The sequence below is a fragment of the Chiloscyllium punctatum genome, chromosome 15, assembly GCF_047496795.1.
Source record: "Chiloscyllium punctatum isolate Juve2018m chromosome 15, sChiPun1.3, whole genome shotgun sequence".
NCBI lineage: Eukaryota > Metazoa > Chordata > Chondrichthyes > Orectolobiformes > Hemiscylliidae > Chiloscyllium > Chiloscyllium punctatum.
In genome coordinates, this window is record NC_092753.1 from 27,267,088 (window position 1) to 27,293,183 (window position 26,096).

Below are 26,096 nucleotides of genomic sequence, written 5' to 3' on the forward strand. Positions count from 1 at the left end.
CACAGCGTAGAGGTATTATTAGCTCATTGATTCAATCAAACCAATTGCACTCATTTAGTTCATGAAGCAAACTGCATTTGTCAAATGAATGAATACAATCTACTCATTCATTCAATGTCACAATCTTCACTCATTGCTTCAATCAAACTGCACACATTCACTCCATGAACCAAACTGGGCCTGTTAATTCAATGAGTAGAGATTCTCATGTTCATTTAATGTGTCAAGCTTAACGTTTTCATTCAATAAAACAAACCTATCTCCCTTATTTAGTGAAATTAACTGCGTACATTCATTCAATGAAAGAGGCTGCACTTTTTAATACAATGATTAGAGCGACTCTCATTCATTCAATGTGTCAAGCTTACCGTTTTCATGAAAAGAAACAAACTGCATTCATTGAATCATTGAATGAAAGTAAAGTCACTGATTCAATGAATTAAACCTTATTCCTTGTTTCTAATGAACAAAGCTAATTCACTTGTTTAGTGAATCCTACTACACTCGTTCATTCAATGAGACACCCTGCACGTGATAATTCACAGCGTAGAGGTATTATTAGCTCATTGATTCAATCAAACCAATTGCACTCATTTAGTTCATGAAGCAAACTGCATTTGTCAATTGAATGAATACAATCTACTCATTCATTCAATGTCACAAGCTTCACTCATTGCTTCAATCAAACGGCACACATTCACTCCATGAACCAAACTCGGCCGGTAAATTCAATGAGTAGAGATTCTCATATTCATTTAATGTGTCAAGCTTAACGTTTTCATTCAATGAAACAAACCTATCTCCCTTATTTAGTGAAATTAACTGCGTACGTTCATTCAATGAGTAGAGGCTGCACTTTTTAATACAATGATTAGAGCGACTCTCATTCATTCAATGTGTCAAGCTTACCGTTTTAATGAAAAGAAACAAACTGCATTAATTGGATCATTGAATGAAAGTAAAGTCACTGATTCAATGAATTAAACCTTATTCCTTGTTTCAAACGAACAAAGCTAATTCACTTGTTTAGTGAATCCTACTGCACTCGTTCATTCAATGAGACACCCTGCACATGATAATTCACAGCGTAGAGGTATTATTAGCTCATTGATTCAATCAAACCAATTGCACTCATTTAGTTCATGAAGTAAACTGCATTTGTCAATTGAATGAATACAGCTACTCATTCATTCAATGTCACAAGCTACACTCATTGCTTCAATCAAACTGCACACATTCACTCCATGAACCAAACTGGGCCTGTTACCCTGCACATGATAATTCACAGCGTAGAGGTATTATTAACGCATTGATTCAATCAAACCAATTCCACTCATTTAGTTCATGAAGCAAACTGCATTTGTCAATTGAATGAATACAATCTACTCATTCATTCAATGTCACAATCTTCACTCATTGCTTCAATCAAACTGCACACATTCACTCCATTAACCAAACTGGGCCGGTTACTTCAATGAGTAGAGATTCTCATATTCATTTAATGTGTCAAGCTTAACGTTTTCATTCAATGAAACAAACCTATCTCCCTTATTTAGTGAAATTAACTGCGTACGTTCATTCAATGAGAAGAGGCTGCACTTTTTAATACAATGATTAGAGCGACTCTCATTCATTCAATGTGTCAAGCTTACCGTTTCAATGAAAAGAAACAAACTGCATTAATTGGATCATTGAATGAAAGTAAAGTCACTGATTCAATGAATTAAACCTTATTCCTTGTTTCAAACGAACAAAGCTAATTCACTTGTTTAGTGAATCCTACTGCACTCGTTCATTCAATGAGACACCCTGCACATGATAATTCACAGCGTAGAGGTATTATTCAGGCATTGATTCAATCAAACCAATTGCACTCATTTAGTTCATGAAGTAAACTGCATTTGTCAATTGAATGAATACAGCTACTCATTCATTCAATGTCACAAGCTACACTCATTGCTTCAATCAAACTGCACACATTCACTCCATGAACCAAACTGGGCCTGTTACCCTGCACATGATAATTCACAGCGTAGAGGTATTATTAACGCATTGATTCAGTCAAAACAATTGCACTCATTTAGTTCATGAAGCAAACTGCATATGTCAATTGAATGAATACAGCTACTCATTCATTGAATGTCACAAGCTTCACTCATTGCTTCAATCAAACTGCACACATTCACTCCATGAACCAAACTCGGCCCGTTAATTCAATGAGTAGAGCTTCTCATATTCATTTAATGTGTCAAGCTTAACGTTTTCATTCAATGAAACAAACCTATCTCCCTTAATTAGTGAAATTAACTGCGTACGTTCATTCAATGACAGAGGCTGCACTTTTTAATACAATGATTAGAGCGACTCGCATTCATTCAATTTGTCAAGCTTACCGTTTTCATGAAAAGAAACAAACTGCATTCATTCAATGAAAGTAAAGTCACTGATTCAATGAATTAAACCTTATTCCTTGTTTCAAACGAACAAAGCTAATTCACTTGTTTAGTGAATCCTACTACACTCGTTCATTCAATGAGACACCCTGCACATGATAATTCACAGCGTAGAGGTATTATTAGCTCATTGATTCAATCAAACCAATTGCACTCATTTAGTTCATGAAGCAAACTGCATTTGTCAATTGAATGAATACAATCTACTCATTCATTCAATGTCACAAGCTTCACTCATTGCTTCAATCAAACTGCACACATTCACTCCATGAACCAAACTGGGCCTGTTACCCTGCAAATGATAATTCACAGCGTAGAGGTATTATTAACGCATTGATTCAATCAAAACAATTGCACTCATTTAGTTCATGATGCAAACTGCATTTGTCAATTGAATGAATACAGCTACTCATTCATTCAATGTCACAAGCTTCACTCATTGCTTCAATCAAACTGCACACATTCATTCCATTAACCAAACTGGGCCGGTTACTTCAATGAGTAGAGATTCTCATATTCATTTAATGTGTCAAGCTTAACGTTTTCATTCAATAAAACAAACCTATCTCCCTTATTTAGTGAAATTAACTGCGTACGTTCACTCAATGAAAGAGGCTGCACTTTTTGATACAATGATTAGAGCGACTCTCATTCATTCAATGTGTCAAGCTTACCGTTTTCATGAAAAGAAACAAACTGCATTCATTGAATCATTGAATGAAAGTAAAGTCACTGATTCAATGAATTAAACCTTATTCCTTGTTTCAAATGAACAAAGCTAATTCACTTGTTTAGTGAATCCTACTACACTCGTTCATTCAATGAGACACCCTGCACATGATAATTCACAGCGTAGAGGTATTATTAGCTCATTGATTCAATCAAACCAATTGCACTCATTTAGTTCATGAAGCAAACTGCATTTGTCAAATGAATGAATACAATCTACTCATTCATTCAATGTCACAGTCTTCACTCATTGCTTCAATCAAACTGCACACATTCACTCCATGAACCAAACTGGGCCTGTTAATTCAATGAGTAGAGATTCTCATGTTCATTTAATGTGTTTAGCTTAACGTTTTCAATCAATAAAACAAACCTATCTCCCTTATTTAGTGAAATTAACTGCGTACGTTCATTCAATGAAAGAGGCTGCACTTTTTAATACAATGATTAGAGCGACTCTCATTCATTCAATGTGTCAAGCTTACCGTTTTCATGAAAAGAAACAAACTGCATTCATTGAATCATTGAATGAAAGTAAAGTCACTGATTCAATGAATTAAACCTTATTCCTTGTTTCTAATGAACAAAGCTAATTCACTTGTTTTGTGAATCCTACTACACTCGTTCATTCAATGAGACACCCTGCACGTGATAATTCACAGCGTAGAGGTATTATTAGCTCATTGATTCAATCAAACCAATTGCACTCATTTAGTTCATGAAGCAAACTGCATTTGTGAATTGAATGAATACAATCTACTCATTCATTCAATGTCACAAGCTTCACTCATTGCTTCAATCAAACTGCACACATTCACTCCATGAACCAAACTCGGCCGGTAAATTCAATGAGTAGAGATTCTCATATTCATTTAATGTGTCAAGCTTAACGTTTTCATTCAATGAAACAAACCTATCTCCCTTATTTAGTGAAATTAACTGCGTACGTTCATTCAATGAGTAGAGGCTGCACTTTTTAATACAATGATTAGAGCGACTCTCATTCATTCAATGTGTCAAGCTTACCGTTTTAATGAAAAGAAACAAACTGCATTAATTGGATCATTGAATGAAAGTAAAGTCACTGATTCAATGAATTAAACCTTATTCCTTGTTTCAAACGAACAAAGCTAATTCACTTGTTTAGTGAATCCTACTGCACTCGTTCATTCAATGAGACACCCTGCACATGATAATTCACAGCGTAGAGGTATTATTAGCTCATTGATTCAATCAAACCAATTGCACTCATTTAGTTCATGAAGTAAACTGCATTTGTCAATTGAATGAATACAGCTACTCATTCATTCAATGTCACAAGCTACACTCATTGCTTCAATCAAACTGCACACATTCACTCCATGAACCAAACTGGGCCTGTTACCCTGCAAATGATAATTCACAGCGTAGAGGTATTATTAACGCATTGATTCAATCAAACCAATTCCACTCATTTAGTTCTTGAAGCAAACTGCATTTGTCAATTAAATGAATGCAGCTACTCATTCATTCAATGTCACAAGCTTCACTCATTGCTTCAATCAAACTGCACACATTCACTCCATGAACCAAACTGGGCCTGTTAATTCACTGAGTAGAGATTCTCATATTCATTTAATGTGTCAAGCTTCATGTTTTCATTCAATAAAACAAACCTATCTCCCTTATTTAGTGAAATTAACTGCGTACGTTCATTCAATGACAGAGGCTGCACTTTTTAATACAATGATTAGAGCGACTCGCATTCATTCAATTTGTCAAGCTTACCGTTTTCATGAAAAGAAACAAACTGCATTCATTGAATCATTGAATGAAAGTAAAGTCACTGATTCAATGAATTAAACCGTATTCCTTGTTTCAAATGAACAAAGCTAATTCACTTGTTTAGTGAATCCGACTACACTCGTTCATTCAATGAGACACCCTGCACATGATAATTCACAGCATAGAGGTATTATTAAGGCATTGATTCAATCAAACCAATTGCATTCATTTAGTTCATGAAGTAAACTGCATTTGCCAATTGAATGAATACAGCTACTCATTCATTCAATGTCACAAGCTTCACTCATTGCTTCAATCAAACTGCACACATTCACTCCATGAACCAAACTGGGCCTGTTACCCTGCACATGATAATTCACCGCGTAGAGGTATTATTAAGGCATTGATTCAGTCAAAACAATTGCACTCATTTAGTTCATGAAGCAAACTGCATTTGTCAAATGAATGAATACAATCTACTCATTCATTCAATGTCACAATCTTCACTCATTGCTTCAATCAAACTGCACACATTCACTCCATGAACCAAACTGGGCCTGTTACCCTGCACATGATAATTCACCGCATAGAGGTATTATTAAGGCATTGATTCAGTCAAAACAATTGCACTCATTTAGTTCATGAAGCAAACTGCATATGTCAATTGAATGAATACAGCTACTCATTCATTGAATGTCACAAGCTTCACTCATTGCTTCAATCAAACTGCACACATTCACTCCATGAACCAAACTCGGCCGGTTAATTCAATGAGGAGAGTTTCTCATATTCATTTAATGTGTCAAGCTTAACGTTTTCATTCAATGAAACAAACCTATCTCCCTTATTTAGTGAAATTAACTGCGTACGTTCATTCAATGACAGAGGCTGCACTTTTTAATACAATGATTAGAGCGACTCGCATTCATTCAATTTGTCAACCTTACCGTTTTTATGAAAAGAAACAAACTGCATTTATTGAATCATTGAATGAAAGTAAAGTCACTGATTCAATGAATTCAACCTTATTCCTTGTTTCAAACGAACAAAGCTAATTCACTTGTTTAGTGAATCCTACTACACTCGTTCATTCAATGAGACACCCTGCACATGATAATGCACAGCGTAGAGGTATTATTAAGGCATTGATTCAATCAAACCAATTGCACTCATTTAGTTCATGAAGTAAACTGCATATGTCAATTGAATGAATTCAGCTACTCATTCATTCAATGTCACAATCTTCACTCATTGCTTCAATCAAACTGCACACATTCACTCCATGAACCAAACTGGGCCTGTTAATTCAATGAGTAGAGATTCTCATATTCATTTAATGTGTCAAGCTTAACGTTTTCATTCAATAGAACAAACCTATCTCCCTTATTTAGTGAAATTAACTGCGTACGTTCATTCAATGAAAGAGGCTGCACTTTTTAATACAATGATTAGAGCGACTCTCATTCATTCAATGTGTCAAGCTTACCGTTTTCATGAAAAGAAACAAACTGCATTTATTGAATCATTGAATGAAAGTAAAGTCACTGATTCAATGAATTAAACCTTATTCCTTCTTTCAAATGAACAAAGCTAATTCACTTGTTTAGTGAATCCTCCTACACTCGTTCATTCAATGAGACACCCTGCACATGATAATTCACAGCGTAGAGGTATTATTCAGGCATTGATTCAATCAAACCAATTGCACTCATTTAGTTCATGAAGTAAACTGCATTTGTCAATTGAATGAATACAGCTACTCATTCATTCAATGTCACAAGCTTCACTCATTGCTTCAATCAAACTGCACACATTCACTCCATGAACCAAACTGGGCCTGTTACCCTGCACATGATAATTCACATCGTAGAGGTATTATTAACGCATTGATTCAGTCAAAACAATTGCACTCATTTAGTTCATGAAGCAAACTGCATTTGTCAATTGAATGAATACAGCTACTCATTCATTCAATGTCACAAGCTTCACTCATTGCTTCAATCAAACTACACACATTCACTCCATGAACCAAACTGGGCCGGTTAATTCAATGAGTAGAGTTTCTCATATTCATTGAATGTGTCAAGCTTAACGTTTTCATTCAATGAAACAAACCTATCTCCCTTAATTAGTGAAATTAACTGCGTACGTTCATTCAATGACAGAGGCTGCACTTTTTAATACAATGATTAGAGCGACTCGTTCATTCATTCATTTAACCCAGCTTATCCCATTGATTCAATGTCTACACCTTAACGCCTTTATTCAATGAAACAAACTGCAATATTTCATTTATTCCAACAACAAAATAAGATGTTTTGATTCAACGTTTTGAGCTTGTCTCATTCATTCAATGTAACGAGCTTAACTGATTTATTCAATGTATGAAACTGCATTCATTCATAAATGAATCAAACTACACTCACTGATTCATTGAAACAAGCGGTATTCATTCATTCATTGAATCCAGCTTATCCCATTGATTCAATGTCTACACCTTAACGCCTTTATTCAATGAAACAAAGTGCAATAATTCATTTATTCCAACAACAAAATAAGACGTTTTGATTCAACGTTTTTAGCTTGTCTCATTCATTCAATGTAACGAGCTTAACTGATTTAATCAATGTATGAAACTGCATTCATTCATTCAATGAATCAAACTACACACTCATTCATTGAAACAGGCGGTAATCATTCATTCATTGAATCCAGCTTATCCCATTGACTCAATGTCTACACCTTAACGCCTTTATTCAATGAAACAAACTGCAATAATTCATTCATTCCAACAACAAAATAAGACGTTTTGATTCAACGTTTTGAGCTTGTCTCATTCATTCAATGTAACGATCTTAACTGATTTATTCAATGTATGAAACTGCATTCATTCATTCAATGAATCAAACTACACTCACTCATTCATTGAAACAAGCGGTATTCATCCATTCATTGAATCCAACTTATCCCATTGATTCAATGTCTACACCTTAACGCCTTTATTCAATGAAACAAACTGCAATAAATCATTTATTCCAGCAACAAAATAAGACGTTTTGATTCAACATTTTGAGCTTGTCATATTCATTCACTGTAACGAGCTAAACTGATTTATTCAATGTATGAAACTGCATTCATTCATTCAATGAATCAAACTACACTCACTCATTCATTGAAACAAGTGGTATTCATTCATTCATTGAATCCAGCTTATCCCATTGATTGAATGTCTACACCTTAACGCCTTTATTCAATGAAACAAACTGCAATAATTCATTTATTCCAACAACAAAATAAGACGTTTTGATTCAACGTTTTGAGCTTTTCTCATTCATTCAATGTAACGAGCTTAACTGATTTATTCAATGTATGAAACTGCATTCATTCATTCAATGAATCAAACTACACTCACTCATTCATTGAAGCAAGCGGTATTCATTCATTCATTAAATCCAGGTTATCCCATTGATTCAATGTCTACACCTTAACGCCTTTATTCAATGAAACAAACTGCAATAATTCATTCATTCCAACAACAAAATAAGACGTTTTGATTCAACGTTTTGAGCTTGTCTCATTCATTCAATGTAACGAGCTTAACTGATTTATTCAATGTATGAAACTGCATTCATTCATAAATGAATCAAACTACACTCACTCATTCATTGAAACAAGCGGTATTCATTCATTCATTGAATCCAGCTTATCCCATTGCTTCAATGTCTACACCTTAACGCCTTTATTCAATGAAACAAACTGCAATAATTCATTTATTCCAACTGCAAAATAAGACGTTTTGATTCAACGTTTTGAGCTTGTCTTATTCATTCAATGTAACGAGCTTAACTGATTGATTCAATGTAAGAAACTGCATTCATTCAGTCAATGAATCAAACTACACTCACTCATTCATTGAAACAAGCGGTATTCATTCATTCATTGAATCCAGCTTATCGCATTGATTCAATGTCTACACCTTAACGCCTTCATTCAATGAAACAAACTGCAATAATTCATTCATTCCAAGAACTAAATAAGACGTTTTGATTCAACGTTTTGAGCTTGTCTCCTTCGTTCAATGTAACGAGCTTAACTGATTTATTCAATTTATGAAACTGCATTCATTCATTCAATGAATCAAACTACACACTCATTCATTGAAACAAGCGGTAATCATTCATTCATTGAATCCAGCTTATCCCATTGACTCAATGTCTACACCTTAACGCCTTTATTCAATGAAACAAACTGCAATAAATCTTTTATTCCAACAACAAAATAAGATGTTTTGATTCAACGTTTTGAGCTTGTCTCATTCATTCAATGTAACGAGCTTAACTGATTTATTCAATGTATGAAACTGCATTCATTCATTCAATGAATCAAACTACACTCACTCATTCATTGAAGCAAGCGGTATTCATTCATTCATTGAATCCAGCTTATCCCATTCATTCAATGACTACACCTTAATGCCTTCATTCAATTAAACAAACTGCAATAATTCATTCATTCCAAGAACTAAATAAGACGTTTTGATTCAACGTTTTGAGCTTGTCTCATTCATTCAATGTAACGAGCTTAACTGATTTATTCAATGTTTGATACTGCATTCATTCATTCAATGAATCAAACGAAACACTCATTCATTGAAACAAGCGGTATTCATTCATTCATTGAATCGAGCTTATCCCATTGATTCAATGTCTACAACTTAACGCCTTTATTCAATGAAACAAACTGCAATAATTCATTTATTCCAACAGCAAAATAAGACGTTTTGATTCAACGTTTTGAGCTTGTCTCATTCATTCAACGTAACGAGCTTAACTGATTTATTCAATGTATGAAACTGCATTCATTCATTCAATGAATCAAACTACACTCACTCATTCATTGAAACAAGCGGTATTCATTCATTCATTGAATCCAGCTTATCCCATTGATTCAATGTCTACACCTTAACGCCTTTATTCAATGAAACAAACTGCAATAATTCATTCATTCCAACAACAAAATAAGATGTTTTGATTCAACGTTTTGAGCTTGTCTCATTCATTCAATGTAACGAGCTTAACTGATTTATTCAATGTATGAAACTGCATTCATTCATTCAATGAATCAAACTACACTCACTCATTCATTGAAACAAGCGGTATTCATTCATTCATTGAATCCAGCTTATCCCATTGATACAATGTCTACACCTTAACGCCTTTATTCAATGAAGCAAACTGCAATAATTCATTCATTCCAACAACAAAATAAGATGTTTTGATTCAACGTTTTGAGCTTGTCTCATTCATTCAATGTAACGAGCTTAACTGATTTATTCAATGTATGAAACTGCATTCATTCATAAATGAATCAAACTACACTCACTCATTCATTGAAACAAGCGGTATTCATTCATTCATTGAATCCAGCTTATCCCATTGCTTCAATGTCTACACCTTAACGCCTTTATTCAATGAAACAAACTGCAATAATTCATTTATTCCAACAACAAAATAAGACGTTTTGATTCAACGTTTTGAGCTTGTCTCATTCATTCAAAGTAACGATCTTAACTGATTTATTCAATGTATGAAACTGCATTCATTCATTCAATGAATCAAACTACACTCACTCATTCATTGAAACAAGCGGTATTCATTCATTCATTGAATCCAGCTTATCGCATTGATTCAATGTCTACACCTTAACGCCTTCATTCAATGAAACAAACTGCAATAATTCATTCATTCCAAGAACTAAATAAGACGTTTTGATTCAACGTTTTGAGCTTGTCTCCTTCGTTCAATGTAACGAGCTTAACTGATTTATTCAATTTATGAAACTGCATTCATTCATTCAATGAATCAAACTACACACTCATTCATTGAAACAAGCGGTAATCATTCATTCATTGAATCCAGCTTATCCCATTGACTCAATGTCTACACCTTAACGCCTTTATTCAATGAAGCAAACTGCAATAATTCATTCATTCCAACAACAAAATAAGATGTTTTGATTCAACGTTTTGAGCTTGTCTCATTCATTCAATGTAACGAGCTTAACTGATTTATTCAATGTATGAAACTGCATTCATTCATTCAATGAATCAAACTACACTCACTCATTCATTGAAACAAGCGGTATTCATTCATTCATTGAATCCAGCTTATCCCATTGATTCAATGTCTACACCTTAACGCCTTTATTCAATGAAACAAACTGCAATAATTCATATATTCCAACAACAAAATAAGACTTTTCGATTCAACGTTTTGAGCTTGTCTCATTCATTCAATGTAACGAGCTTAACTGATTTATTCAATGTATGAAACTGCATTCATTCATTCAATGAATCAAACTACACTCACTCATTCATTGAAACAAGCGGTATTCATTCATTCATTGAATCCAGCTTATCCCATTGATTCAATGTCTACACCTTAACGCCTTTATTCAATTAAACAAACTGCAATAATTCATTCATTCCAAGAACTAAATAAGACGTTTTGATTCAACGTTTTGAGCTTGTCTCATTCATTCAATGTAACGAGCTTAACTGATTTATTCAATGTATGAAACTGCATTCATTCATTCAATGAATCCAACTACACACTCATTCATTGAAACAAGCGGTATTCATTCATTCATTGAATCCAGCTTATCCCATTGACTCAATGTCTACACCTTAACGCCTTTATTCAATGAAACAAACTGCAATAATTCATTTATTCCAACAACAAAATAAGACGTTTTGATTCAACGTTTTGAGCTTGTCTCATTCATTCAATGTAACGATCTTAACTGATTTATTCAATGTATGAAACTGCATTCATTCATTCAATGAATCAAACTACACTCACTCATTCATTGAAACAAGCGGTATTCATTCATTCATTGAATCCAGCTTATCCCATTGATTCAATGTCTACACCTTAACGCCTTTATTCAATGAAGCAAACTGCAATAATTCATTTATTCCAACAACAAAATAAGACGTTTTGATTCAACGTTTTGAGCTTGTCTCATTCATTCAATGTAACGAGCTTAACTGATTTATTCAATGTTTGATACTGCATTCATTCATTCAATGAATCAAACGAAACACTCATTCATTGAAACAAGCGGTATTCATTCATTCATTGAATCGAGCTTATCCCATTGATTCAATGTCTACAACTTAACGCCTTTATTCAATGAAACAAACTGCAATAATTCATTTATTCCAACAGCAAAATAAGACGTTTTGATTCAACGTTTTGAGCTTGTCTCATTCATTCAACGTAACGAGCTTAACTGATTTATTCAATGTATGAAACTGCATTCATTCATTCAATGAATCAAACTACACTCACTCATTCATTGAAACAAGCGGTATTCATTCATTCATTGAATCCAGCTTATCCCATTGATTCAATGTCTACACCTTAACGCCTTTATTCAATGAAACAAACTGCAATAATTCATTCATTCCAACAACAAAATAAGATGTTTTGATTCAACGTTTTGAGCTTGTCTCATTCATTCAATGTAACGAGCTTAACTGATTTATTCAATGTATGAAACTGCATTCATTCATTCAATGAATCAAACTACACTCACTCATTCATTGAAACAAGCGGTATTCATTCATTCATTGAATCCAGCTTATCCCATTGATACAATGTCTACACCTTAACGCCTTTATTCAATGAAGCAAACTGCAATAATTCATTCATTCCAACAACAAAATAAGATGTTTTGATTCAACGTTTTGAGCTTGTCTCATTCATTCAATGTAACGAGCTTAACTGATTTATTCAATGTATGAAACTGCATTCATTCATAAATGAATCAAACTACACTCACTCATTCATTGAAACAAGCGGTATTCATTCATTCATTGAATCCAGCTTATCCCATTGCTTCAATGTCTACACCTTAACGCCTTTATTCAATGAAACAAACTGCAATAATTCATTTATTCCAACAACAAAATAAGACGTTTTGATTCAACGTTTTGAGCTTGTCTCATTCATTCAAAGTAACGATCTTAACTGATTTATTCAATGTATGAAACTGCATTCATTCATTCAATGAATCAAACTACACTCACTCATTCATTGAAACAAGCGGTATTCATTCATTCATTGAATCCAGCTTATCGCATTGATTCAATGTCTACACCTTAACGCCTTCATTCAATGAAACAAACTGCAATAATTCATTCATTCCAAGAACTAAATAAGACGTTTTGATTCAACGTTTTGAGCTTGTCTCCTTCGTTCAATGTAACGAGCTTAACTGATTTATTCAATTTATGAAACTGCATTCATTCATTCAATGAATCAAACTACACACTCATTCATTGAAACAAGCGGTAATCATTCATTCATTGAATCCAGCTTATCCCATTGACTCAATGTCTACACCTTAACGCCTTTATTCAATGAAGCAAACTGCAATAATTCATTCATTCCAACAACAAAATAAGATGTTTTGATTCAACGTTTTGAGCTTGTCTCATTCATTCAATGTAACGAGCTTAACTGATTTATTCAATGTATGAAACTGCATTCATTCATTCAATGAATCAAACTACACTCACTCATTCATTGAAACAAGCGGTATTCATTCATTCATTGAATCCAGCTTATCCCATTGATTCAATGTCTACACCTTAACGCCTTTATTCAATGAAACAAACTGCAATAATTCATATATTCCAACAACAAAATAAGACTTTTCGATTCAACGTTTTGAGCTTGTCTCATTCATTCAATGTAACGAGCTTAACTGATTTATTCAATGTATGAAACTGCATTCATTCATTCAATGAATCAAACTACACTCACTCATTCATTGAAACAAGCGGTATTCATTCATTCATTGAATCCAGCTTATCCCATTGATTCAATGTCTACACCTTAACGCCTTTATTCAATTAAACAAACTGCAATAATTCATTCATTCCAAGAACTAAATAAGACGTTTTGATTCAACGTTTTGAGCTTGTCTCATTCATTCAATGTAACGAGCTTAACTGATTTATTCAATGTATGAAACTGCATTCATTCATTCAATGAATCAAACTACACTCACTCATTCATTGAAACAAGCGGTATTCATTCATTCATTGAATCCAGCTTATCCCATTGATTCAATGTCTACACCTTAACGCCTTTATTCAATGAAACAAACTGCAATAATTCATATATTCCAACAACAAAATAAGACTTTTCGATTCAACGTTTTGAGCTTGTCTCATTCATTCAATGTAACGAGCTTAACTGATTTATTCAATGTATGAAACTGCATTCATTCATTCAATGAATCAAACTACACTCACTCATTCATTGAAACAAGCGGTATTCATTCATTCATTGAATCCAGCTTATCCCATTGATTCAATGTCTACACCTTAACGCCTTTATTCAATTAAACAAACTGCAATAATTCATTCATTCCAAGAACTAAATAAGACGTTTTGATTCAACGTTTTGAGCTTGTCTCATTCATTCAATGTAACGAGCTTAACTGATTTATTCAATGTATGAAACTGCATTCATTCATTCAATGAATCCAACTACACACTCATTCATTGAAACAAGCGGTAATCATTCATTCATTGAATCCAGCTTATCCCATTGACTCAATGTCTACACCTTAACGCCTTTATTCAATGAAACAAACTGCAATAATTCATTTATTCCAACAACAAAATAAGACGTTTTGATGTTGTGGCCATCACGGAAACATGGATAGATGAGGGACAGGAATGGCTGTTGCAGGTTCCTGGTTACAGATGTTTCAGTAAGATTAGGGACTGTGGTAAAAAAGGAGGGTGGGTGGCATTGCTAATTAGAAATGGTATAACGGCTGCAGAAAGGAAGTTTGAGGGGGATCTGCCTCTGGAGGTAGTATGGGCTGAAGTCAGAAATAGGAAAGGTGCAGTCACCTTGTTGGGTGTGTATTATAGGCCCCCCAATAGCAGCAGAGATGTGGAGAAACAGATTGGGAAACAGATTTTGGAAAGGTGCAGAAGCCACAGGGTCGTAGTCATGGGCGACTTCAACTTCCCAAATATTGATTGGAAGCTCTTTAGATCAAGCAGATTGGATGGGGCGGTGTTTGTGCAGTGTGTCCAGGAAGCTTTTCTAACGCAGTATGTAGATTGTCCAACCAGAGGGGAGGCCATATTGGATTTGGTACTCGGTAACGAACCGGGACAAGTGGTAGGCTTGTTAGTGGGTGAACATTTTGGTGATGGCGACCACAATTCTGTGACTTTCACCTTGGTTATGGAGAGAGATAGGTGCGCACAACAAGGAAGTTTTTACAATTGGGGGAAGGGAAATTACGATGCTGTAAGACAGGATTTGAGGAGCATACGTTGGGAGCATAGGCTGTCAGGGAAGGATGTGGTGGAAATGTGGGACTTTTTCAAGGAGCAGATACGACGTGTCCTTGATATGTATGTACCGATCAGGCAGGAAAGAAATGGTCGTGTGAGGGAGCCTTGGTTGACGAGGGAGGTTGAATGTCTAGTAAAGAGGAAGAAGGAGGCTTACATAAGGTTGAGGAAACAAGGTTCAGACAGAGCAGTGGAGGGATACAGGATAGCCAGAAGGGACCTGAAAAAAGGGATTAGGAGAGCTAAGAGAGGGCATGAAAAATCCCTGGCGGATAGGATCAAGGATAACCCCAAGGCATTCTATGCGTATGTGAGAAACCTGAGAATGACGAGAACGAGGGTAGGTCCGATCAAGGACAGTGGTGGGAGACTGTGTATTGAGTCGGAAGAGATAGGAGAGGTCTTGAACAAGTACTTCTCTTCAGTATTTACGAACGAGAGGGACCGTATTGTTGAAGAGGAGAGTGTGAAACGGACTGATAAGCTAGAAGAGATACCTGTTAGGAAGGAAGATGTGTTGGACATTTTGAACAACTTGAGGATAGACAAGTCCCCCGGGCCTGACGGGATATATCCTAGGATTATGTGGGAAGCAAGAGAGGAAATTGCAGTACCGTTGGCAATGATCTTCTCGTCTTCACTGGTAACTGGGGTGGTACCAGGGGACTGGAGAGTAGCGAATGTTGTGCCCCTGTTCAAAAAAGGGAATAGGGATAACCCCGGGAATTACAGGCCAGTTAGTCTTACTTCTGTGGTAGGCAAAGTAATGGAAAGGGTACTGAGGGATAGGATTTACGAGTATCTGGAAAGACACTGCTTGATTAGGGACAGCCAGCACGGATTTGTGAAGGGTAGGTCTTGCCTTACAAGTCTTATTGAATTCTTCGAGGAGGTGACCAAGCATGTGGATGAGGGTAGAGCAGTGGATGTAGTGTACATGGATTTTAGTAAGGCATTTGATAAGGTTCCCCATGGTAGGCTTATGCGGAAAGTCAGGAGGCATGGGATAGAGGGAAATTTGGCCAATTGGATAGAAAACTGGCTAACCGGTCGAAGTCAGAGAGTGGTGGTAGATGGTAAATATTCAGCATGGAGTCCAGTTACAAGTGGAGTTCCGCAGGGATCAGTTCTGGGTCCTCTGCTGTTTGTAATTTTTATTAATGACTTAGAGGAGGGAGTCGAAGGGTGGGTCAGTAAATTTGCAGATGATACAAAGATAGGTGGAGTTGTGGACAGTGAGGAGGGCTGTTGTCGGCTGCAGAGGGACTTAGATATGATGCAGAGCTGGGCTGAGGAGTGGCAGATGGAGTTCAACCCTGCCAAGTGTGAGGTTGTCCATTTTGGAAGAACAATAAGAATGCGGAATACAGGGTTAATGGTAGGGTTCTTGGTCAGGTGGAGGAACAGAGGGATCTTGGGGTCTATGTACATAGATCTTTGAAGGTTGCCACTCAGGTGGATAGAGTTTGTAAGAAGGCCTATGGAGTATTATCGTTCATTAGCAGAGGGATTGAATTCAAGAGTCGTGAGGTGATGTTGCAGCTGTAAAGGACTTTGGTTAGGCCACATTTGGAGTACTGTGTGCAGTTCTGGTCGCCTCACTTTAGGAAAGAACTGTAATAATTCATTCATTCTAACAACAAAATAAGACGTTTTGATTCAACGTTTTGAGCTTGTCTCATTCATTCAATGTAACGAGCTTAACTGATTTATTCAATGTATGAAACTGCATTCATTCATTCAATGAATCAAACGACACACTCATTCATTGAAACAAGCGGTAATCATTCATTCATTGAATCCAGCTTATCCCATTGATTCAATGTCTACACCTTAACGCCTTTATTCAATGAAACAAACTGCAATAATTCATTTATTCCAACAACAAAATAAGACGTTTTGATTCAACGTTTTGAGCTTGTCTCATTCATTCAATGTAACGATCTTAACTGATTTATTCAATGTATGAAACTGCATTCATTCATTCAATGAATCAAACTACACTCACTCATTCATTGGAACAAGCGGTGATCATTCATTCATTGAATTCATTGATTCAATGTCTACACCTTAACGCCTTTATTCAATGAAACAAACTGCAATAATTCATTTATTCCAACAACAAAATAAGACGTTTTGATTCAACGTTTTGAGCTTGTCTCATTCATTCAATGTAACGATCTTAACTGATTTATTTAATGTATGAAACTGCATTCATTCATTGAATGAATCAAACTACACTCACTCATTCATTGAAACAAGCGGTATTCATTCATTCGTTGAATCCAGCTTATCCCATTCATTCAATGTCAACACATTAACGCCTTTATTCAATGAAGCAAACTGCATTCATTCATTCAAAGAACTATATAAGACGTTTTGATTCAACGTTTTGAGCTTGTCTAATTCATTCAATGTAACGAGCTTAACTGACTGATTCAAAGGATAAAACTGCATTCATTCATTCAATGAATCAAACTAAACTCAATCATTCATTGAAACAAGCGGTATTCATTCATTCATTGAATCCAGCTTATCCCATTGATTCAATGTCTACACCTTAACGCCTTTATTCAATGAAACAAACTGCAATAATTCATTTATTCCAACAACAAAATAAGACGTTTTGATGTTGTGGCCATCACGGAAACATGGATAGATGAGGGACAGGAATGGCTGTTGGAGGTTCCTGGTTACAGATGTTTCAGTAAGATTAGGGACGGTGGTAAAAAAGGAGGGGGGGGTGGCATTGCTAATTAGAAATGGTATAACGGCTGCAGAAAGGAAGTTTGAGGGGGATCTGCCTCTGGAGGTAGTATGGGCTGAAGTCAGAAATAGGAAAGGTGCAGTCACCTTGTTGGGTGTGTATTATAGGCCCCCCAATAGCAGCAGAGATGTGGAGAAACAGATTGGGAAACAGATTTTGGAAAGGTGCAGAAGCCACAGGGTCGTAGTCATGGGCGACTTCAACTTCCCAAATATTGATTGGAAGCTCTTTAGATCAAGTAGATTGGATGGGGCGGTGTTTGTGCAGTGTGTCCAGGAAGCTTTTCTAACGCAGTATGTAGATTGTCCAACCAGAGGGGAGGCCATATTGGATTTGGTACTCGGTAACGAACCGGGACAAGTGGTAGGCTTGTTAGTGGGTGAACATTTTGGTGATGGCGACCACAATTCTGTGACTTTCACCTTGGTTATGGAGAGAGATAGGTGCGCACAACAAGGAAGTTTTTACAATTGGGGGAAGGGAAATTACGATGCTGTAAGACAGGATTTGAGGAGCATACGTTGGGAGCATAGTCTGTCAGGGAAGGATGTGGTGGAAATGTGGGACTTTTTCAAGGAGCAGATACGACGTGTCCTTGATATGTATGTACCGATCAGGCAGGAAAGAAATGGTCGTGTGAGGGAGCCTTGGTTGACGAGGGAGGTTGAATGTCTAGTAAAGAGGAAGAAGGAGGCTTACATAAGGTTGAGGAAACAAGGTTCAGACAGAGCAGTGGAGGGATACAGGATAGCCAGAAGGGACCTGAAAAAAGGGATTAGGAGAGCTAAGAGAGGGCATGAAAAATCCCTGGCGGATAGGATCAAGGATAACCCCAAGGTATTCTATGCGTATGTGAGAAACCTGAGAATGACGAGAACGAGGGTAGGTCCGATCAAGGACAGTGGTGGGAGACTGTGTATTGAGTCGGAAGAGATAGGAGAGGTCTTGAACAAGTACTTCTCTTCAGTATTTACGAACGAGAGGGACCGTATTGTTGAAGAGGAGAGTGTGAAACGGACTGATAAGCTAGAAGAGATACCTGTTAGGAAGGAAGATGTGTTGGACATTTTGAACAACTTGAGGATAGACAAGTCCCCCGGGCCTGACGGGATATATCCTAGGATTATGTGGGAAGCAAGAGAGGAAATTGCAGTACCGTTGGCAATGATCTTCTCGTCTTCACTGGTAACTGGGGTGGTACCAGGGGACTGGAGAGTAGCGAATGTTGTGCCCCTGTTCAAAAAAGGGAATAGGGATAACCCCGGGAATTACAGGCCAGTTAGTCTTACTTCTGTGGTAGGCAAAGTAATGGAAAGGGTACTGAGGGATAGGATTTACGAGTATCTGGAAAGACACTGCTTGATTAGGGACAGCCAGCACGGATTTGTGAAGGGTAGGTCTTGCCTTACAAGTCTTATTGAATTCTTCGAGGAGGTGACCAAGCATGTGGATGAGGGTACAGCAGTGGATGTAGTGTACATGGATTTTAGTAAGGCATTTGATAAGGTTCCCCATGGTAGGCTTATGCGGAAAGTCAGGAGGCATGGGATAGAGGGAAATTTGGCCAATTGGATAGAAAACTGGCTAACCGGTCGAAGTCAGAGAGTGGTGGTAGATGGTAAATATTCAGCATGGAGTCCAGTTACAAGTGGAGTTCCGCAGGGATCAGTTCTGGGTCCTCTGCTGTTTGTAATTTTTATTAATGACTTAGAGGAGGGAGTCGAAGGGTGGGTCAGTAAATTTGCAGATGATACAAAGATTGGGGGAGTTGTGGACAGTGAGGAGGGCTGTTGTCGGCTGCAGAGGGACTTAGATATGATGCAGAGCTGGGCTGAGGAGTGGCAGATGGAGTTCAACCCTGCCAAGTGTGAGGTTGTCCATTTTGGAAGAACAATAAGAATGCGGAATACAGGGTTAATGGTAGGGTTCTTGGTCAGGTGGAGGAACAGAGGGATCTTGGGGTCTATGTACATAGATCTTTGAAGGTTGCCACTCAGGTGGATAGAGTTTGTAAGAAGGCCTATGGAGTATTATCGTTCATTAGCAGAGGGATTGAATTCAAGAGTCGTGAGGTGATGTTGCAGCTGTAAAGGACTTTGGTTAGGCCACATTTGGAGTACTGTGTGCAGTTCTGGTCGCCTCACTTTAGGAAAGAACTGTAATAATTCATTCATTCTAACAACAAAATAAGACGTTTTGATTCAACGTTTTGAGCTTGTCTCATTCATTCAATGTAACGAGCTTAACTGATTTATTCAATGTATGAAACTGCATTCATTCATTCAATGAATCAAACGACACACTCATTCATTGAAACAAGCGGTAATCATTCATTCATTGAATCCAGCTTATCCCATTGATTCAATGTCTACACCTTAACGCCTTTATTCAATGAAACAAACTGCAATAATTCATTTATTCCAACAACAAAATAAGACGTTTTGATTCAACGTTTTGAGCTTGTCTCATTCATTCAATGTAACGAGCTTAACTGATTTATTCAATGTATGAAACTGCATTCATTCATTCAATGAATCAAACTACACTCACTCATTCATTGAAACAAGGGGTATTCATTCATTCATTGAATCCAGCTTATCCCATTCATTCAATTTGTACTCCTTAACGCGTTTATTCAATGAAACAAACTGCAATATTTCATTCATTCCAACAACAAAATAAGACGTTTTGCTTCAACGTTTTGAGCTTGTCTCATTCATTCAATGTAACGGTCTTAACTGATTTATTCAATGTATGAAACTGCATTCATTCATTCAATGAATCAAACTACACTCACTCATTCATTGAAACAAGCGGTGATCATTCATTCATTGAATTCATTGATTCAATGTCTACACCTTAACGCCTTTATTCAATGAAACAAACTGCAATAATTCATTTATTCCAACAACAAAATAAGACGTTTTGATTCAACGTTTTGAGCTTGTCTCATTCATTCAATGTAACGATCTTAACTGATTTATTTAATGTATGAAACTGCATTCATTCATTGAATGAATCAAACTACACTCACTCATTCATTGAAACAAGCGGTATTCATTCATTCGTTGAATCCAGCTTATCCCATTCATTCAATGTCAACACATTAACGCCTTTATTCAATGAAGCAAACTGCATTCATTCATTCAAAGAACTATATAAGACGTTTTGATTCAACGTTTTGAGCTTGTCTAATTCATTCAATGTAACGAGCTTAACTGACTGATTCAAAGGATAAAACTGCATTCATTCATTCAATGAATCAAACTAAACTCAATCATTCATTGAAACAAGCGGTATTCATTCATTCATTGAATCCAGCTTATCCCATTGATTCAATGTCTACACCTTAACGCCTTTATTCAATGAAACAAACTGCAATAATTCATTCATTCCAACAACAAAATAAGACGTTTTGATTCAACGTTTTGAGCTTGTCTCATTCATTCAATGTAACGATCTTAACTGATTTATTCAATGTATGAAACTGCATTCATTCATTCAATGAATCAAACTACACACTCATTCATTGAAACAAGCGGTAATCATTCATTCATTGAATCCAGGTTATGCCATTGACTCAATGTCTACACCTTAACGCCTTTATTCAATGAAGCAAACTGCAATAATTCATTTATTCCAACAACAAAATAAGACGTTTTGATTCAACGTTTTGAGCTTGTCTCATTCTTTCAATGTAACGATCTTAACTGATTTATTCAATGTATGAAACTGCATTCATTCATTCAATGAATCAAACGACACACTCACTCATTGAAACAAGCGGTAATCATTCATTCATTGAATACAGCTTATCCCATTGACTCAATGTCTACACCTTAACGCCTTTATTCAATGAAGCAAAGTGCAATAATTCAATTATTCCAACAACAAAATAAGACGTTTTGATTCAACGTTTTGAGCTTGTCTCATTCATTCAATGTAACGATCTTAACTGATTTATTCAATGTATGAAACTGCATTCATTCATTCAATGAATCAAACGACACACTCACTCATTGAAACAAGCGGTAATCATTCATTCATTGAATCCAGCTTATCCCATTGACTCAATGTCTACACCTTAACGCCTTTATTCAATGAAACAAACTGCAATATTTCATTCATTCCAACAACAAAATAAGACGTTTTGATTCAACGTTTTGAGCTTGTCTCATTCATTCAACGTAACGAGCTTAACTGATTTATTCAATGTATGAAACTGCATTCACTCATTCAATGAATCAAACTACACACTCATTCATTGAAACAAGCGGTAATCATTCATTCATTGAATCCAGCTTATCCCATTGACTCAATGTCTACACCTTAACGCCTTTATTCAATGAAACAAACTGCAATAATTCATTTATTCCAACAACAAAATAAGACGTTTTGATGTTGTGGCCATCACGGAAACATGGATAGATGAGGGACAGGAATGGCTGTTGGAGGTTCCTGGTTACAGATGTTTCAGTAAGATTAGGGACGGTGGTAAAAAAGGAGGGTGGGTGGCATTGCTAATTAGAAATGGTATAACGGCTGCAGAAAGGAAGTTTGAGGGGGATCTGCCTCTGGAGGTAGTATGGGCTGAAGTCAGAAATAGGAAAGGTGCAGTCACCTTATTGGGTGTGTATTATAGGCCCCCCAATAGCAGCAGAGATGTGGAGAAACAGATTGGGAAACAGATTTAGGAAAGGTGCAGAAGCCACGGGGTCGTAGTCATGGGCGACTTCAACTTCCCAAATATTGATTGGAAGCTCTTTAGATCAAGTAGATTGGATGGGGCGGTGTTTGTGCAGTGTGTCCAGGAAGCTTTTCTAACGCAGTATGTAGATTGTCCAACCAGAGGGGAGGCCATATTGGATTTGGTACTCGGTAACGAACCGGGACAAGTGGTAGGCTTGTTAGTGGGTGAACATTTTGGTGATGGCGACCACAATTCTGTGACTTTCACCTTGGTTATGGAGAGAGATAGGTGCGCACAACAAGGAAGTTTTTACAATTGGGGGAAGGGAAATTACGATGCTGTAAGACAGGATTTGAGGAGCATACGTTGGGAGCATAGGCTGTCAGGGAAGGATGTGGTGGAAATGTGGGACTTTTTCAAGGAGCAGATACGACGTGTCCTTGATATGTATGTACCGATCAGGCAGGAAAGAAATGGTCGTGTGAGGGAGCCTTGGTTGACGAGGGAGGTTGAATTTCTAGTAAAGATGAAGATGGAGGCTTACATAAGGTTGAGGAAACAAGGTTCAGACAGAGCAGTGGAGGGATACAGGATAGCCAGAAGGGACCTGAAAAAAGGGATTAGGAGAGCTAAGAGAGGGCATGAAAAATCCCTGGCGGATAGGATCAAGGATAACCCCAAGGCATTCTATGCGTATGTGAGAAACCTGAGAATGACGAGAACGAGGGTAGGTCCGATCAAGGACAGTGGTGGGAGACTGTGTGTTGAGTTGGAAGAGATAGGAGAGGTCTTGAACAAGTACTTCTCTTCAGTATTTACGAACGAGAGGGACCGTATTGTTGAAGAGGAGAGTGTGAAACGGACTGATAAGCTAGAAGAGATACCTGTTAGGAAGGAAGATGTGTTGGACATTTTGAACAACTTGAGGATAGACAAGTCCCCCGGGCCTGACGGGATATATCCTAGGATTATGTGGGAAGCAAGAGAGGAAATTGCAGTACCGTTGGCAATGATCTTCTCGTCTTCACTGGTAACTGGGGTGGTACCAGGGGACTGGAGAGTAGCGAATGTTGTGCCCCTGTTCAAACGTTTTGAGCTTGTCTCATTCATTCAATGTAACGAGCATAACTGATTTATTCAATGTATGAAACTGCATTCATTCATTCAATGAATCAAACTACACTCAACTCATTCATTGAAACAAGCGGTATTCATTCATTCATTGAATCCAGCTTATCCCATTCATTCAATGTCTACACCTTAACGCCTTCATTCAATTAAACAAACTGTAATAATTCATTCATTCCAAGAACTAAATAAGACGTTTTGATTCAACGTTTTGAGCTTGTCTCATTCATTCAATGTAACGAGCTTAACTGATTTATTCAATGTATGAAACTGCATTCATTCATTCAATGAATCAAACTACACTCACTCATTCATTGAAACAAGCGGTATTCATTCATTCATTGAATCCAACTTATCCCATTGATTCAATGTCTACACCTTAACGCCGTTATTCAATGAAAAGAACTGCAATAATTCATTTATTCCAACAACAAAATAAGACGATTTGATTCAAAGTTTTGAGCTTGTCTCATTCATTCAATGTAACGATCTTAACTGATTTATTCAATGTATGAAACTGCATTCATTCATTCAATGAATCGAACTACACTCACTCATTCATTGAAACAAGCGGTATTCATTCATTTATTGAATCCAGCTTATCCCATTGATTCAATGTCTACACCTTAACGCCTTTATTCAATGAAACAAACTGCAATAATTCATTCATTCCAACAACAAAATAAGACGTTTTGATTAAACGTTTTGAGCTTGTCTCATGCATTCACTGTAACGAGCTTAACTGATTTATTCAATGTATGAAACTGCATTCATTCATAAATGAATCAAACTACACTCACTCATTCATTGAAACAAGCGGTATTCATTCATTCATTGAATCCAGCTTATCCCATTGCTTCAATGTCTACACCTTAATGCCTTTATTCAATGAAACAAACTGCAATAATTCATTTATTCCAACAACAAAATAAGACGTTTTGATTCAACGTTTTGAGCTTGTCTCATTCATTCAAAGTAACGATCTTAACTGATTTATTCAATGTATGAAACTGCATTCATTCATTCAATGAATCAAACTACACTCACTCATTCATTGAAACAAGCGGTATTCATTCATTCATTGAATCCAGCTTATCGCATTGATTCAATGTCTACACCTTAACGCCTTCATTCAATGAAACAAACTGCAATAATTCATTCATTCCAAGAACTAAATAAGACGTTTTGATTCAACGTTTTGAGCTTGTCTCATTCATTCAATGTAACGAGCTTAACTGATTTATTCAATTTATGAAACTGCATTCATTCATTCAATGAATCAAACTACACACTCATTCATTGAAACAAGCGGTAATCATTCATTCATTGAATCCAGCTTATCCCATTGACTCAATGTCTACACCTTAACGCCTTTATTCAATGAAACAAACTGCAATAAATCATTTATTCCAACAACAAAATAAGACGTTTTGATTCAACGTTTTGAGCTTGTCTCATTCATTCAATGTAACGAGCTTAACTGATTTATTCAATGTATGAAACTGCATTCATTCATTCAATGAATCAAACTACACTCACTCATTCATTGAAGCAAGCGGTATTCATTCATTCATTGAATCCAGCTTATCCCATTCATTCAATGACTACACCTTAATGCCTTCATTCAATTAAACAAACTGCAATAATTCATTCATTCCAAGAACTAAATAAGACGTTTTGATTCAACGTTTTGAGCTTGTCTCATTCATTCAACGTAACGAGCTTAACTGATTTATTCAATGTATGAAACTGCATTCATTCATTCAATGAATCAAACTACACTCACTCATTCATTGAAACAAGCGGTATTCATTCATTGATTGAATCCAGCTTATCCCATTGATTCAATGTCTACACCTTAACGCCTTTATTCAATGAAACAAACTGCAATAATTCATTCATTCCAACAACAAAATAAGATGTTTTGATTCAACGTTTTGAGCTTGTCTCATTCATTCAATGTAACGAGCTTAACTGATTTATTCAATGTATGAAACTGCATTCATTCATTCAATGAATCAAACTACACTCACTCATTCATTGAAACAAGCGGTATTCATTCATTCATTGAATCCAGCTTATCCCATTGATACAATGTCTACACCTTAACGCCTTTATTCAATGAAGCAAACTGCAATAATTCATTCATTCCAACAACAAAATAAGATGTTTTGA